This window comes from Eurosta solidaginis, chromosome 4, assembly GCF_040869045.1.
Source record: "Eurosta solidaginis isolate ZX-2024a chromosome 4, ASM4086904v1, whole genome shotgun sequence".
Taxonomy (NCBI): domain Eukaryota; kingdom Metazoa; phylum Arthropoda; class Insecta; order Diptera; family Tephritidae; genus Eurosta; species Eurosta solidaginis.
The window spans coordinates 58,563,981-58,582,680 of NC_090322.1; the positions used below are offsets into that span (position 1 = coordinate 58,563,981).

The 18,700-nt window shown below is 40.0% G+C and overlaps 1 protein-coding gene and 1 long non-coding RNA gene across 6 annotated transcripts in view; one reads left to right on the top strand and one right to left on the bottom strand.

The window, feature by feature from the left end:
- Positions 1-18,700, top strand: part of Rcd-1 (Required for cell differentiation 1) — a 95,554-nt gene that overhangs the window by 49,397 nt on the left and 27,457 nt on the right. The gene's annotated exons all lie outside the window — the stretch shown is intronic.
- On the bottom strand, positions 12,080-17,789 carry LOC137249836 (uncharacterized). Of its 2 annotated transcripts, XR_010952566.1 has the most exons (4): positions 17,619-17,789; positions 17,396-17,534; positions 12,350-12,566; positions 12,080-12,282 (listed from the first exon to the last, which is right to left on the bottom strand). It is a non-coding gene; the product is annotated as an uncharacterized lncRNA (long non-coding RNA). The 2 variants fall into 2 exon arrangements; XR_010952565.1 differs by having other exon boundaries at positions 17,396-17,789.

The window sequence follows — 18,700 nt, forward strand, 5'->3', positions numbered from 1 at the left end:
TTTAAAAGGGCGTGGGCCTTAGTTCTATAGGTGGACGCCTTTTCGATATATCGCCATAAAGGTGGACCAGGGGTGACTCTAGAATTTGTTTGTACGATATGGGTATCAAATGAAAGGTGTTAATGAGTATTTTAAAAGGGCGTGCGCCTTAGTTCTATAGGTGGACGCCTTTTCGAAATATCGCCATAAAGGTGGACCAGGGGTGACTAGAATTTGTTTGTACGATATGGGTATCAAATGAAAGGTGTTAATGAGTATTTTAAAAAGGAGTGGGCCTTAGTTCTATATGTGGACGCCTTTTCGAGATATCGCCATAAAGGTGGACCAGGGGTGACTCTAGAATTTGTTTGTACTATATGGGTATCAAATGAAAGGTGTTAATGAGTATTTTAAAAGGGCGTGGGCCTTAGTTCTTAAGGTGGACGCCTTTTCGGAATATCGTTATAAAAGTGGACCAGGGTTGACTCTGGAATGCGTTTGTACAATATGGGTATCAAACGAAAGGTGTTAATAAGTGTTTTAAAAGGGAGTGGGCCTTAGTTCTATAGGTGGACGCCTTTTCGGAATATCGTTATAAAAGTGGACCAGGGGTGACTCTAGAATGCGTTTGTATAATACGGGTATCAAATGAAAGGTGTTAATGAGTATTTTAAAAGGGCGTGGGCCTTAGTTCTATAGGTGGACGCCTTTTCGAAATATCGCCATAAAGGTGGACCAGGGGTGACTCTAGAATTTGTTTGTACGATATGGGTATCAAATGAAAGGTGTTAATGAGTATTTTAAAAGGGCGTGCGCCTTAGTTCTATAGGTGGACGCCTTTTCGAAATATCGCCATAAAGGTGGACCAGGGGTGACTCTAGAATTTGTTTGTACGATATGGCTATCAAATGAAAGGTGTTAATGAGTATTTTAAAAAGGAGTGGGCCTTAGTTCTATATGTGGACGCCTTTTCGAGATATCGCCATAAACGTGGACCAGGGGTGACTCTAGAATTTGTTTGTACGATATGGGTATCAAATGAAAGGTGTTAATGAGTATTTTAAAAGGGCGTGGGCCTTAGTTCTTAAGGTGGACGCCTTTTCGAAATATCGCCATAAAGGTGGACCAGAGGCGACTCTAGAATTTGTTTGTACGATATGGGTATCAAATGAAAGGTGTTAATGAGTATTTTAAAAAGGAGTGGGCCTTAGTTCTATATGTGGACGCCTTTTCGAGATATCGCCATAAACGTGGACCAGGGGTGACTCTAAAATGTGTTTGTACGATATGGGTATCAAATTAAAGGTATTAATGAGGGTTTTAAAAGGGAGTGGCCCTTAGTTATATATGTGAAGGCGTTTTCGAGATATCGACCAAAATGTGGACCAGGGTGATCCAGAACATCATCTTTCGGGTACCGCTAATTTCTTTATATATGTAATACCACGAACAGTATTCCTTCCAAGATTCCAAGGGCTTTTGATTTCGCCCTGCAAAACTTTTTCATTTACTTCTACTTAATATGGTAGGTGTCACACCCATTTTACCAAGTTGTTTTCTAAAGTTATATTTTGCGCCAATAGACCAATACAATTACCATGTTTCATCCCTTTTTTCGTATTTGGTATATAATTATGGAATTTTTTTCATTTTTCGTAATTTTCGATATCGAAAAAGTGGGCGTGGTCATAGTCGGATTTCGGCCATTTTTTACACCAATACAAAGTGAGTTCAGATAAGTACGTCAACTGAGTTTAGTAAAGATATATCGATTTTTGCTCAAGTTATCGTGTTAACGGCCGAGCGGAAGGACAGCGGTCGACTGTGTATAAAAACTGGGCGTGGCATCAACCGGTTTCGCCCTTTTCACAGAAAACAGTTATCGTCCTAGAATCTAAGCCTCGACCAAATTTCACAAGGATTGGTAAATTTTTGTTCGATTTATGGCATTAAAAGTATCCTAGACAAATTAAATGAAAAAGGGCGGAGCCACGCCCATTTTGATATTTTCTTTTATTTTTGTATTTTGTTGCACCATATCATTACTGGAGTTGAATGTTGACATAATTTACTTATATACTGTAAAGATATTAACTTTTCTTTTAAAATTTGAATTTAAAAAAAAAAAATTTTAAAAAGTGGGCGTGGTCGTTCTCCGATTTTGCTAATTTTTATTAAACAGGCATATAGTAATAAGTGTAACGTTCCTGCCAAATTTCATCGTGATATCTTCAACGACTGCCAAATTACAGCTTGCAAAACTTCTAAATTACCTTCTTTTAAAAGTGGGCGGTGCCACACCCATTGTCCAAAATTTTACTAGTTTTCTATTCTGCGTCATAAGTTCAACTCACCTACCAAGTTTCATCGCTTTATCCGTATTTGGTAAGGAATTATCGCACTTTTTCGATTTTTCGAAATTTTCGATATCGAAAAAGTGGGCGTGGTTATTTTCCGATATCGTTCATTTTAAATAGCGATCTGAGATGAGTGCCCAGGAACCTACATACCAAATTTCATCAAGATACCTCAAAATTTACTCAAGTTATCGTGTTAACGGACAGACCGACGGACGCACGGCTCAATCGAATTTTTTTCCGATACTGATGATTTTGATATATGGAAGTCTATATCTATCTCGATTCCTTTATACCTGTACAACCAACCGTTATCCAATCAAAGTTAATATACTCTGTGAGCTCTGCTCAACTGAGTATAAAAATTATTATAATGCAATGATGTGGATGTGGAAATATTTACTGAAGCGTTAAAATTAGATAAACTGAACATAGGATGGGAAAGGTGCAAAGTATACGATGGTGTTGATATAACAATGTGTTTTAAATGTAAAGAGGATACAACCACAAAGCTAGTGAATGCAAAAATGAAGATGTTTGTAGCAAATGCTTGGGTAAACATAAACCCATGGAGTGCAAGGAACCACCTAAAAACATGTGCATAAATTGTATTAGAGCTAATGAGAAATTAAATCTAGGGCTTGATATCAATCACCCGTGCAATAGCAGACATTGCCCTGTCTACTTAAAACACTTAAATGTAAAAAAACAAAGGCTAGAGTATTAGCAACTAACAATCAGACCACTGACTCACCTGGACCATGCTAATGTTATGAAACGTAGGGTATCAAGGTACCAAAGAAGATCCACAAAGGACATCAACAATGACTTTAAATGCATCTATTTAAACATAAATAGCCTAGTAGCTAACAAATCAGAGTTGGAAGTGTTGGCGGAAGTTCATAGACCAGGCATCATACTGTGCTCTGAAACATGTACAACCAAAGATATTCTAGACAATGAATTAGAAATAGCAACCTATAAAATGATAAGATGTGATTCCCATAGCCGGCACAAAGGAGGTGTGTTAGTTTATGTACATAGTACAATTGATGTTAAAGTAATTTATAATGATAACATAAATGAAAACGTATGGTGCATTGTAATAAAGCTGAAAAAGGCTGATAAAAAGTGGCAGATTAGAGTTCTGTACCACTCGCCAAGCACTAGTTATGCAGCTTTTGTAGAATACCTAAATGAAATTCTAATTGATAAATATGAAAAAAGTAACCATAATATAGTAGTCGGTGATTTTAATATTAACATGAACTGCATTTCAACATATAGTACTAAATTAAATGAGATATTTGCTGTGATGGGTATGAGCCAAAAAATAGAATTTAATACGCGAATCACAGATACAAGTGAATCGAAAATTGATTTATTATTTTCAAACTCGGATGAAATTCACTCTAATAATTTGCAGGAATACAAAATATCTGATCATGAAACTATAAAATTTAATATTAAAACGTCCAAAGTATACAAGATGAGACTGACCAAGAAAATCATAGCTTGGGACAAATATAATAGTGATATATTAATAAGCATCCTTAGATCATTTAACTTCAACTTTACTATAAACTTACCAATTGATGTAAAAGTTGAATTAATTAATAATATAATGATTCAGGCTATGGAAAGTTTAACCCACGAGAAAGAAGTGCATATCAAGTTAATGAATAAATGGTATGACAGAGAATTGGCACAAATGAATAAATACAAATACAATATGTACACGCGTGCGTTACAAACTGGAGAGTGGGATGAATATAAAAATATAAATAGGTCATACAAAAAATTAGTCAAATTAAAAAAAATAAATTACATGGAGAATAAAATCATTTTGAATGAAAATAATGCTAAAGAAATGTGGAAATATCTCAAGCAAACGGTTAACCTAACTAAAGATAACTAAGGGATAAAAACGGTGATACTGGATGGCATACTGGTTGAAAACGAAACCGATCTGGCAAATGGTCTAAATAGATTTTTTGTAAACAGTGTGATTGAAATTAATAATAACATAGAAACCTGTCAAGTAGCACTAGAGGATACACAAGTCCATTCAAAATTAAAGTTTGCTAAAATTACCACCAATGATATTATTAATATTGTAACGAATTTACTTGCAAATTCTCTTATTTGCAACCTTCTGCTAAGTTCGAATCACTAAACTGTTGAATAAATAACTCCAATATTTAATAATGCAAAATGACCTTTATTAAAGTACTTCACGATAAATAACTCTACTATTGCCCGACAGATTGCGTTCTTAATCAAAACTGATTCTTGCGCCTCTACTGGTGTTGCTTTTTATACACTCTGATTTCCTCGTTCGCATCTTCTAGGCGCTTCCATTTCCAGAATCTACTAGTTGGCCATCAGCTATCAAATTTCTCAGCTGTAACTACAGATGCACGATTTTATAGCTTTTCTCATTGCCTACTTTCGGGAGTATCTCAGATATATGCATGTGGTTGTGCGTGGCTTCTCAGCTACGTGTACGTACATATGTGTAGACATAATGATTGATTCCTTTATGTAGATACAAGTGACTGTCTGCTTTATTGTTGTTGTGACTTCATTTACTTAGCATCAGACTAGGGATGTGAGTATCACTTAGTGTCACTCATACTCGTCACAATATCCTAAAAGACTTTAAATATAAAATAGATGGAAGAAAACTTATATCCGAAGGTGTACTAAAAGAAGGTATATCGTATACCGGATATTTCTATGCTCAAATAATCAATAACAGCTTAGAAGATGGTGTGGTACCTGAAATGTGGAAAACGTCAACAATAATACTTGGGGAAAGGTTAAAAAGACAATGCATCCTGAAGAACTTAGACCCATAAATACCCTGCCAAGTGATGCTAAAATTCTCGAAGTCGTTGTTAAGAATCAGTTGGTGAATCATCTTGAAGTAAATAATATACTAGTCTACCAACAGTCAGGATTTGGGAAAAAACATTCCTGTGAGACACCGCTGAACTTGGCGATATCTGATTGGAAAGAAGAGCTAAACAACAAGTAGTGGTTTCAGTTTTCCTTGACCTCAAAAGAGCTTTTGAAACGTTGGATAGAGAGATATTAATAAAAAAAATGCAGCGGATTGGCATAACTTATATTGAACTTAAAGGGTTCCGCAACTATTTGAAGCAGAGAAAGCAGAAAACAGTTATAAATGCTGTGACGTCGGATGAATTAGAGCTACCCATAGGGTTACCTCAAGGTTCAGTATTGGCACCTATATTATTTCTTATATACATAAATAACATAGTCAATTATATCGAAGTTTGTGAAATTAGACTTTTTGCGGATGATGCATTAATTATGATAAGTGAAAATAATATTAATACTGCACTGGCCAAAATTCAACATGAACTAAATAACTTGTATAAATGGTTGTGTGGTAATAGACTGAAACTAAATATAAATAAAACTAAATATATGATAATAACGTGGAGCATTTTATCAATGAGGATGATATAGCCGAGCTAAAAATAAATGATGAAATCATACAAAGAGTTAACAGTATAAAATACTTAGGAATAATAATTGATAATAAACTCAAATTTGAAGATCATATAAATTATACAATTAAAAAAGTTGCTAATAAAATAGGAGTCATGCAGAGAACAACTAAATTCATTCAAAAAAAGTACAAAATAATTTTATATAAATCAATTATAGAACAGCACTTCGTGTACTGCCCGTCCATTCTATTCATAATATCGGATAAAGAAGTAGACAAGCTCCAAAAGCTTCAAAATAGATACATGAGATTTATTCTTCAGAAACCTAGAGATACACGAACGGCTGACATGTTGAAGGCTTTAGACTGGTTAAGTGTGAAACAAAAGATTTTTTCCACTCCATGAAATTCATATTTAATATCAAACATGGAAATGTACCTGAGTATCTAAATAAAAATATAGCATTAGTTGAGCAAACTCACAACATAAATACAAGAACTGAAATTGATCAACAGAACATTTTCTACAAGGGTCTGAAAATTTGCAATGATCTGCCTATGGATATAGGTTAGGTGGTAGCTGCCCTGATAAGGATAGCTCACTTGGACAACACGAAGGTCCGTTGTGATACCACATACACCAAAAATAACGGTGACTTAGATCTAGCTACTTAGAGAATCGTTGGGTAGCAACGATAAAGCTCCGAATGATACCGATCTCAACTTTGGATATATCCTCGGGAGATCCAAGTGCGTCGCGACCGAAGTACTTTCGCCTAGTTCTGGCAAAAGCTGGACAATCAAGCATAAAGTGATTTGGTGATTCCACCTCATCATCCTCCATACAGCTGCAGCAGTATGGAGTTTCCAGTATATTGAGACGTACCGCATGGATACCCATGGGACAGTGCCCTGTCAAAACCCCAATGACCATTGATAGGTGAGCCTTAGTGAACCCAATTATTTCAGCAGACCTCCTGCCATCCACTTTTGGCCAGACATATCTTGCTACCCTGCAAGACGTGGTATCCGCCCAACGTTTGCTGAGCTGATTCGAGGCCCAACTATGGAGGAGCAATCCACAGGTGGCCAGCGGGATCCCGAAATCCCTACAGCCATCTTCATCCGGTTCAGTTGTACCGATGCGGGCTAAGAGATCCGCTTGACAGTTACCCGGGATATCACTATGGCCCGGGACCCAGGTAATCTTAATTGTAAAATAATTCGATGCAATCGCAAGCGAGGTCAGGCACTCCCAGACCACCCTCGATCGCACTGTAGTTGAGCTCAAGGCCTTGATAGCCGCTTGGCTATCAGATTAGATGTTAAATTCGCTAACCGTGGTAGCACTGGATAGCATTCCATCCACCGCATCCTTAATCGCAGCAATTTCCGCTTGGAATACACTGCAGTGATCAGCCAACTTAAACTTGCGGCTTAAATTTAGCTCTTGACAAAAGACCCCCCCACCAACCTTTCCATCCAGCTTTGACCCATCCGTGAACAAGTTAACCGGGCCCATGCCCCAGATAATTCCTCTTCCCCAATCCTCTCTCTGGAATAACTGGGGTGAAGGTTGTATAGGGAGCAGTTATCGGCATACAGTAGTCCGTTCTGTCCGGGATGAAGTCGAAACTGGTAAGAAGGCTAGAGTGTCCGCGGTCAGAAAGTCTATATCCCATATCACGAAGCCTGACCAACGACCTTGCCGCGGCCGCCTTTCCCGCAATATCTACTGGGTATATGTTCAGCATGACGTTCAGTGCCAAGGTAGGTGTTGTTCTGAGAGCGCGACTGATACCGATCAGCGCCGTCCGTTGCACTGACACTAACATTTTGGAGGTGCTTTCCACCAGACCAGCACCCCATATAGCAGAATCGGTTTGACCACTATCTCATAAAGCCAGTGTACTATTCTTGGCGAGAGTCCCCATCTCTTTCCGATAGCTCCTCTGCAGCAGTACAAGGCAATGGCGGCCTTCCTGGCCCGATCTTCCACATTGGGTCTCCAGGACAGTTATTGTCCAAAACAATCCCCAAATATTTAACCCTATCAGAAAGTACCAACGGTACCCCTCCAATCAAGGGAGTTCTGAAATCGGGCATCTTATATCTCCTTGTGAAAAGGACCAATTCCGTTTTTCCCGGGTTGACCGCCAATCCACATGATTCAGCCCACCTAGCCACAGTATCCAGGTAGCCCTGCAGAACATCGCGCAGGGTGCCCAGAAATTTGCCTCTTACTAGGAAAGCGAGGTCATCTGCATAGGCAACCACCCGGCAACCATTGGCTTCCAGCCCCACAAGAAGCTCGTTGACTACCACAACCCAGAGGAGAGGAGATAGGACACTCCCCTGTGGCGTGCCCCTGCACACCTTCCTCTTAATTATGGCCCCTCCCCACTCCGCTGCGACAATTCTGCCGCATAGAAGTTTGCTAATAAATTAAACCAGAGTCGCCTCGACTCCTAAACCCACCAGAGCTCTTTCGATTGCCCCCGGTAAGACATTGTTAAAAGCTCCCTCGATGTCTAGAAAGGCACCCAGAGCATACTCTTTGTGTTCTAGGGACCCCTCTATTTGCTTTACAATCGAATGAAGAGCCGTTTCCGTCGATCTGAAGCCGACAGTAACCCCCGAGGTATCCTTTCCCGTAGGTACAGGTCAATCAACCGCTCAAACGTCTTAAGAAGAAACGACGAGAGACTGATTGGACTGAAATAAGAGCTGCCGGCCTTCGGAATGAAAATACCCCTAACCGTGTGCCAAGACTTCGGGATATAGTTAAGCCTGAGGCAGTTAGTATATATGATGGCCAACCAGCGGCAGGAAATCCCCAAAGACCTTTGAAGCTGCACAGGAATGATTTCATCCGGGCCCGGAGACTTATAGGGCTGGAACGACCCTATAGCCCAGGTTATTTGACTTTCCCGTATTGGAATGGCAGGCACTTCTGCATGGCCAACGACCGCCGACCATGCAGGCGAAGATCCCTGCGCAACTGGGACATCGGGAAAATGATTGTCCAGTAAAAGCCTTAGGGACTCCTCGCTACTCATCGACCAGTCCCCACCATCATCTCTCAGATACCCCAGAGGAGCGGGGTTCCTAGAGAGTATTTTTTCTAAATCTCGCGGATTCATTGCAGCCTTCTACGTTTTCACAGAAGCTTCGCCATGCATTTCGCTTGGCTATCCTTATTTCATATTTATAAATTCCCAGACTCACCTTATAGAGCTCCCAGTCCGAGGGTAATTTACTCCTCCTGGCTCTGTTGAAGAGCCGCCGACTGGGCGCTCTTAGGTCGCCAAGAGAATCCAACCACCAGGGCGGCTTGCCCTTCCCCCTGTAAGTTTTCAATGGGCAGGACAGCTGAAAGGCCGACCGACCAGTTATCTACTAACCAGGGTGAGGTCCAGGACCTCCTCCCTTACCGCAGTAATAAAAGTCGGGTCATTCCCCCCTATTAAATAATAAATATGGATATAAAAAGTTGCAACCAAATAACAGTATTTAAAACAAAATTGTATGAATATTGTAAAACCTTAAAATAATAAAATAAATGTAAGGCGCGATAACCTCCGAAGAGATCTAAGGCCGAGCTTCTCTTCCAATTTGCATCGTGCTCCTATTGATTTTCCCTACAAATTGGCCGGACGGGACCTACATGTTTTATGCCGACTCCGAACGGCATCTGCAAATCAGATGAGTTTTCACTGAGAGCTTTTCATGGCAGAAATACGCCCGGAGCGCTTGCCAAACACTGCCGAGGGGCGACCCCGTTTAGAAAAATTTTCTTCTAATTGAAAACCTTATTTCTAAAATTTTGATGTTGCTTTGCCCGGGGTGCGAACCCAGGGCATACGGTGTGGTAGGCGGAGCACGCTACCATCACACCACGGTGGCCGCCTAAGATAAAAAACTGTAATATATTCTAATTTACGAATTAGGCTTCTGGCCGTAATAAATAAATAATAATAATAATAAAAAGCTTCCTAGGATTTAAGCTACTTGCTGCTTCTAGATCTGACAGCTGTATCACACCTAATAGCTTGAGTCTTAGCCTGGCAAGCGCAGGGCACGAGCAGTGTCCAGTCAGAATACCCGTTATGAGTCTACAGTCCTCTCTTTTTAATGATAATGAACATATAAGAATTAGTGTTTATGAATAACATATTTAAAGTGATCTCTTACAACGTGATCGGTGGCTACATCCCCATGGAGGTAGTGCGGTGTTCCATCTTATATAAACGTAGGTATTGTATGTGCTCAACCGTGCAAATTGACATTAGCAGTAACATTATTTACATAAACATTGCTTGGTATTTGTGCAGGCATCAATATAGCATACATTGGTCCAGTTCGATTTGCACCAGCCACTGGTACAAACACTTTTGAATGCATAGCTTTAATATAGATTGGATGTCCAGCAGTGCTCCGGTTGTGCCAATATGTAATGGGCTGCTCCGTCTCTTGGTACGGCTGTATAAGTATGGGCGGGTGCAATGTATTACTAGTCTGCTCAAGATCGTATGGTCCATAGATGACTCAAAAACGCCAGAGGGCATTGGGCATTGGTCTTCGGACCCAGAGCCAAAATATCAGTACCTCTAAAAGCACATCCGTTATAAGTTAGTGCGCTAAGCTGACGCTTAAGCGCTGATACTACAATGAAACAATTGCCATATTTAGTCAGACAGTCAGGCCCCACTAAAGGCAATTCCGTCGTTCGAAATAAAGCCAGCACTGGTCGTTGAGTGCGTAGAAAAGCTGAATTAATTAGGAGCACACAACGTAGTACTGTTGCCCTGGGTCCCAGTCCACACGGGAGTAGAGGTTAATGAGCAGGCGGACTCAGTGTTTAATTTGTTGCGTCCCTCTCACAAATTGTCATCCTCCCAGCAGATCCTTACAGCGGGTCTGTGCCATACTCTCCTCTCCGGGAAGGTATCGAACCCAATCCGGGTCATTCTCCTGACCCCGGTCCTGAGCAATGGTTTTGCTGCGTTTGACGGAAAAGAATCTTTTTGGGACGGTCATACTCTTGTCAGTGTGTTAATTGTAATGTGGAACCAACGCTTCTAACACCCCTTTCATTATGGTCCACCCCTGTTGAAACAGCAAGTTTCCTTGGACTCCCGTTAGAGGATATTGATGACAATTTGTGATCGGTCGCAACCATTAGGTGGGGCGAAGCACTGCTACAACAACAACAACAGAGGCAGCAACTGCATCACCCATCGATCCTGAGCCGTTCGTGCCAGTTGGCTCAGAAGGGAGGGAAAAGAGAGAAGAACACTGCAGCCATAAGCCAGGTTTCAGACAAACTAAGATACTGTGGAGGTTATAGCACAAGTCGATACAGGGCAATAATAGACCTGTCGCAAGATAACCTAAGAATCCCAAGAGCTGTTCTTACAGGGCATTATAGACTGAACAGCCGTATGCAGAACCTGGGCATACTATCGAATAACACATGCTGATTTTGTGATCGATCAGCAGACGGCCATATCCTCCCAGAATGCGATGCAATCTCAAGACGTAGGGGTAAGTTCATGGGCTCACCATGGCCAGAGCATTCCCACATTTAATCCCTCAAGCCAAGAACACTGCTACAGTCCATCAAGGAAGTCGACTAGGATGAGGTGCTGTGAAGGAGATGTGCAAGTCACTGTGCAATCCTCAACAAATTATCTATATATCTACGTTCCGGTAACAAGCACCATTGAGGTACTAGCCCGATCATCTCGGAAACTATTGATATGACTACATTAAACCTTCTAGGGATTGAATATTAATAATGACCGCAATGCGAAAGTCTGCTAAAATTTACCATTCTCCATGGAATGCTCGATATATAACTTTCCACGTTTTGAATCAGTAATGAAAAGAGCAAAATTTAGTAAAATTTTAACTGGCTGTCGGTAATAAGGTGATGATGTCCTCTCTTAACGCAATGTAATGACAACGGCGACGCAAGGAAAATTACAAAAATCTTGTAAATCTACTGATCATAATTAATTAATTCCTCCCTTTCTATGCAGTTCTATGTATACATACATATGTATTTTATTCTCCAAACGCTAATTAAAGAAATCAATTGGTACTTACATGAACTTCGAACTCGTTGGTATTTGCTTTCTTCAGTTGATTATCAACCAAAGCATGACAAATTATCACTAACAAATTCATACATGTTGTTTACATATTTAAAATGGTAGGCAATTTACTTACCCTTTCTGGTGCGATGATTCCTGGACAATCGGGTCTGACTAGACGCGATTTATTTTGCCTTAAGAGAGCGTGCTTAACGCGAATCATATCATGTTAGGGCACACCTTTGGTGATGCAAACAATCAAAGAAATTTCTGCTTCTAATGCTTCTAGGATAGCAGCAGCAGCTCCCGGTGGCGGGACATAAATAACAGTTGCATGCGGATCAGTTGCCTTTTTTGCTTCGGCTACCTATTCAATTTTAATTCACATTACATTATCTACTATTGCAATTTTAGTCAACACATATATAAATTACCGAAGCAAATACTGGCAAACCAAGATGCGTAGTTCCACCCTTTTTGGGGAAATACATCCAACCAGTGTGTTACCGTATTCCAAAGCATGTTGGTTGTGGAAAGTACCTTGTTTACCGGTAAATCCTTGGCAAATGATACGTGAATCTGCATTTAATTGCATGTTTCCTCTTGTTTTGGCATATTCTGAGCTGAATCGCACCCCGGCAGAGATGTTATCTATTAGAATAATATAACATTATTTTATTATTTAAAAATGCACATACGTATGAATGAAAAGCAGAAAATAAATAATGTTGTTGTTGTTGTACCGATGACACTCCCCGTTATGGACTTTGTTGGTCCTTTGCCGGATGCAGATCGGGTACGTTCCGGGAACAAGCACCATTAAAGTACTAGCCCGACCATCTCGGGAGCGATTTAGTATGACCACATGAAACCTTCTAGGCCATCTCGTTGATTCTACACAACTTAATATTATTTTGGGGGAAAGCCGCCAACGCAGAAAGGTGTTCTGTGGAACAAAATTTTTAATTTCCGCTTTCGGATTCTAAAAACGGAGCTCGACACGCGTCTTTTGATACCACCTTTGTTTAGTTTAGTTACCTTTTTTTGGTTTTCGAAATCGAATCTCCCAATTCCAATTGGTGGCAAGAGGACTTGGTTGCCTCTAGTTAAAGCGCCAGGTTAACGTATAAGTTAACACATGTCACAACTAAAAGCACAAGAATTTTTCCTTTTTACACACCAGGTTAAGCGAGACCTTGTAAGACTTTTATTAACATCTCACCAATTATATTTTTTCTTCGTTTTAATGTTTTCCGGAATAATTAATGAACTGTCATTTCGATGACAGCATGAAACGTCGATGTGTTAGTGGAGAGCGAAAAAAGCTTTGAATGTGTGGGTGAACTAGTTACCTCCGCCTTGTAGGGTTGTAAGTGAGATTAAGTAATATTAAATTTTGTAGAACTTACCTAAAATGAAATTCAGCTATGCATACATACATATTTCTTCATCTAAATTGAAGTAGATAGGCATATTTGTATGTATGTATGTACGTACGTATATATTTACATTCGGAGCGCATGCATAGATATTCAGGTACAAATTGCGTTCTAAATGGATTCGCGAGGGCACACAAATCATTGCTTTTTATCGCTTGAATAAATATTTTGTTTGTGTTAATATATAACATATATTTTAGAATAAGCATGCAAACAAGAAATTGTTGATTTTGAATTTTCAATTTCATATTTGCAAAAAAGCAATTGAACTTTGAAAATTTATTTATTACATTACTAAATTCTTAAATCCTAAGGAATGTGTCAGCAGGAATGGCTGCCACCGTAGTTTGGAGGTACGGTGCTCGCCTATCAAACCTGTGGTCCTGGCTCCAAGACTTGGGAAAAGTAAAAAATACTTAAGAAACAGTTTTATTAAGCGGGGTCGTTCGTCTTCTAGAGCGGTGCCTCGCCTCAGCCAATAGGTGCGTTCAACTACAAATCTCCCTAAGAACTCTTCTTTAATGGGCGTTTCGGACATTGGACTGTGGTTATGGGGTTCGCCGGGCATTTATCGGCATACGACTTTAATTCTCTGAGGGCGTGTTTATGCTTTCTATTTCAAGCGGCTGAGTATTTAACTGAAACTGTTCAGCATTTGGTGCGGTGTATTTCCGCTTACTGTGTACTTGATGTTCTTGCGGCATAAAAAAGCAACCCGTGGCAGAACTGAGCGCGATGTTTTAACAGGCCTGTAATGTGTTTAATTTAACTTTAGCAGCCATATTGGGGACGCGTAGCACACAAGCTGCCGACCAATTGCAATATAAGTCGCTATAAGCGTTTATTTATCTTTGCCAAATTGTGCTGTCAGCGAAGGACTTGAGAATCTTGTTACGGCTCTGAACTAAAAGTGCAAGTGCGGCTGCAAGCTCGCCGAAATGCAGGCCATTATCGAAAGTCAAACCCCGTAGTTTTGGGTGCCGATCATTCGGTGCCGTAATGCCATCGACGTAGATGTACAATTTTGCCGACATTTCCCACACGTCGTTCAATCCGGAAATCATTTAAGTATTAATGGCATTTAGCACTGTGACGGTGCTATGATATTTTCGAAAGCTATAGTTTAAATATAGCATCCTTATTACAAACTGCTAACTCCCATATTCATAAAAAACTTACGTGGTTTAAAAATCTTATTTTATTTATTCAAAAATATGAAGGTACCTTAAAACTGATGTTTCTTATTCAAGGAGTAACAAGTTGGAAGCTAAGTTCTGTCCATCCGACACCAAAAGCAAGATAAAAAAAATTACGAGTATGACGAAAAGTCCTGGTAGATCTACTATCCACCTGATCTTCACGATGCACCAGCTCCTGGAGAAGACTCGCTTCAAAGCACCATTTGACAGCGTGAAAAGAAGCTGCTGGGTCTGAATTTAAGTTACCTGCAGATTTAATAGCGCTTTGCCAAATGACGTTGAGCAACACCACCAGCTCCGTAAGGATTGGGAGGACCTCTCCGAGCCATTCGAAACCAAACAAGGCTTCATAAAAGGTGACTCCCTTTCGTGCGATTTCATTAACATAATACTCGAGGAAGGAGCAGAAGAACTAAACCGTAATGGTACAATCTATTATAAAAGCGTACAAATATTGGCGTATGCTGACAATATTGATATCATTGGCGCTGTGAGTTCCGCCTTCTCGGGATTAGATAAAGAAGCAAAGAACGTGGGCAAGACGAAGCGGTCATCCCAGAAAGAAGCGGCGCATGCGCGCCTTGGCACCCACGCCACTGTTGACGGATAAGAATTCAAGACTGAAGGATTTCGCTTATTTGGGAACCAGCATTGACAGCAAAAACAATGTCAGTTTGGAGGAAAAACGGAGAATAACTCTTGCCAACAAATGCTACTTTGGACTAAGTAGGCAATTGAAAAGTAAAGTGCTCTCTCGACGAACAAAAATCACAGTCGCTCATCATACCTGACCTGATGTTATGGCTTGGAATCATGAACTGTGTTAAGAGAAGATGAGATGGCTCGTGGAGTGTCCGAGAGAAAGTTCTCCGGAAGATTTATGGTCATATCCGTAATGCCGACGGCGAGGAGGAATAAGATGAGCTGTATGAGCTTTACGCAGATATTTATTTATTTATTTATTTAAAAAAAAAAAAAATTATAGTCGACTCAAAAACAAAGCGGTCGACTGCTAAAAATTTTAAATATAATATATATAGTATATATAAGATTAATATAAGTGTCCCCAGTGGCGGGTCATCGTGAGGAGCTCAGAAGGGAGCTTACGCGAGGTACTCAGAAAGGAGCTTGGTGCCCATAAGGGGGGCTGACGCAACGTGCTCATAAAGGAGCCGGATGCCCAGTAGGGGGAACGCGCGAATCGGTTGAAGTATCGATGTATCCAATCCATCCTTATACGATATCGTGCCAGTTTTCTACGGAAGAAATAATAATTCCAGCTTTTAAAAAATAAATTAGCTTGTATCTCTTAGTTTAGATAGGCGAGTATTGCATTACGTATAGTGGCAAAAGTACATTCAAGACTGATAGAGCTATACAAGTCATTGTAATGCGAGCACCAGATAAACATAGGGGGTAATAAAAAGGAACGTAGTGTCTGGAAACCCTAGGAGGAACTGCAAAAAAAAATCGGCTGAGAAGGTCAGCAGAATCAATTTCTCCAATAATGAGCTTATGGGTGAACAATACCCCCAGTTATATTCTCCGGTTTTCCAGAGTGGGTAAGCTAAAAAGAAGAAGTCTATTTCTGTATGGTGGAATGTGGAGACTTGAGTCCCAGTTAAGGCCACGTAATGCGAATATCAAAAATTGCTTTTGAACTGACTCAAGACGCTTTATATGATGTTTTGAGAAACAGGGCACCAAACGCAAGAGCAATACTCGAGTATTGGACGGACCAGCGATGTGTAAAGAATCTTAGTGAGATACGGATCATCTCTCTTTAGCCCATCTTTTAACGAACACAAGTACTCCTAACGCTTTGTTGGCAATAGATGAAATATACATGTTGAAACACAGTTTCGGATCAAAAAGAAATATGAATGAAGATAGTGCAGCGAATAAAAACCCTAAGGCTCCGCTGGCTAGCTCATGTTATGCGATTGAAAGAAGACGCTCCGACCAAGAAAGTGTTTCATTCGGCTCCGCAGTTTGGAAGCAGAGGATGGGGGAGACATCCACTGAGTTGGGAGAGGCAAGTGGAGGAAGACTAGACCTCCCTTGGTGCTCCCAGTTGGCATCAGTTGACGTGAAAGAGGGATAGATGGTGTGACTTGTTACAAAACGGCCGAAATCGCGTAGGCGGATAAGCGTCAATTAATGACGATGATGATGACGAAAAGGACTCCCAACGGGTTAGGGGGTTTAGAATATACCCGCTGCCGGTATGCCTGTCGTGCGACTTAATTACCAAACTGATTCAAGGGGTGGTGTAGCGCAATCCCTTCAAGGGGTTGCCAGCGTAATATATAGCTTCTCCAACCCGATTGCCAACCTCACCTACCTGTGGCCAATCCTGTTTCTTTAACAGCTGAGACTCTGGCGACCCCAAGTTCGTTATGGATGTAGGGGTGGGAGGGCGTTCTGGCCTAGAAGGATTCATGTGATCGTTCCCGAGATGGTCGGGCTAGTACGTTAATGGTGCTTGTTACCGGAACGTATCGGATCTCCATCCGGCAAATGACCATCAACATCGATAATACTCCCCATGGCCTTCGGCGAGTGTCCTTATCGCTACAACAACAACAACAACAACAACAGGACTCTTGTAACTACATACAATATATACAATATATAAACTTTCAAAGATACAAAGGAATATTTGGGAAAAGGATGAATCCCAAGGTTTAAATTTTTTTCTGTTTTCTTATAAAACATTCTTTAAAAAAAAACAAACGCTATGAATTTATTCAATCTATATTTTATTTTTACCAAACTGTATGGCCATTTTGCGCAATTTTACTAACTCGTAATTTTTCTGTTCGCTTATGAGCTAGTTTACCTGCATCTTTCCTCATTTGGCGAAAGTCAGCCCAGTTGTTGATAGCATTGTTTTGTTGACGTCGTATGATTCCCACATTTGGCAGCACAAACAAGTAACACAAGTCTACGCAAAGATTTTGTTTATTTGGCTTTGCGTTCTGCTCAAAAAACAGGTACAGCATATTTATAGGTACATACATAAGAATAGAAATGAATTAAAACAAATTTAAGTATATACATACTATATCATGCTCAAAGTAATTTAAAAGCCGAAGTTGTTATTTTGAAAATGTGTACAATAATAATCATGATACAAAAAATGGAGGTAGTTCCATTTAGTGTGACGTTAGCCACTTGACTTTTGCGGGGACAATGACAATTTCACCAAAAACAAGCTACCTGATTGAAAAATGTTACGAATTTCTCTAATTTTGATGGATTTCATATTAACGATTACTTTAATAGTTATTTTAAATATAAAAAAAAAACAATGAGCCCCATGCCTTGGAAATATTTTAATACGAAATATCAGCATAGAAAAGAAGGGTTCTAATAAGATTTTCGAGCTCCCGAAAATTGTTTTGGTGGAAGAAATATGGATCGAAGTATGCAAAGCAAGGGAATATAGCCTTCTTAAGTGTCCGTACGTTTGTTCAGAACATTTTGACAAAACATACACGGTTTGTCAATTGCTTGCTCAGAGGAAGTCCTTATAAACCGACACCGCAATTTCTTGATAAATTGGCTACAACCACATTTTTTATTTATTTATTGTATAATTCAAGCGTTGCGCTTTATGAGGGAGTTGTTACAACTATTTTTTGGGAGAACATTACTCTGTAGCTCTGCAGGTTAGCCACTAGTTATGAGAGTGTTTCTGCCCGTTGTACCAGGGATCACCTTGGGGCAGCCCCCCTTATACACATTCTGTGCCCTTTTAGCATTGACATGGATGTGCAGACTTTGGAGGTACACTTTTTGTCAACGCGCCTAGAGAAATATCCACTGTAGGGGCACGAGAATAGGGCCATACTAGAACAACAGGATTTTTCGTGTATTTTTTTCCTGTCTAGGGGTCAAGCTGCCATAAAAATATTAGTCATTAACCAATGTATGAGTCATCCACTATTTTTCAATAAAATTGCATGTTTTACGGTATTGTCAATCAATATATAAGCACATATATCGTGCTAAATCATATTATTATTGTCTCAGGTGACCATTACGTTTTCATGCTAAAGGAAATTTCTATCTCGAAAAACCACAATTTCGCATTAAACAGTAACGGTATGGCAACGCTTCTCGCAAAACAACAAACATTATG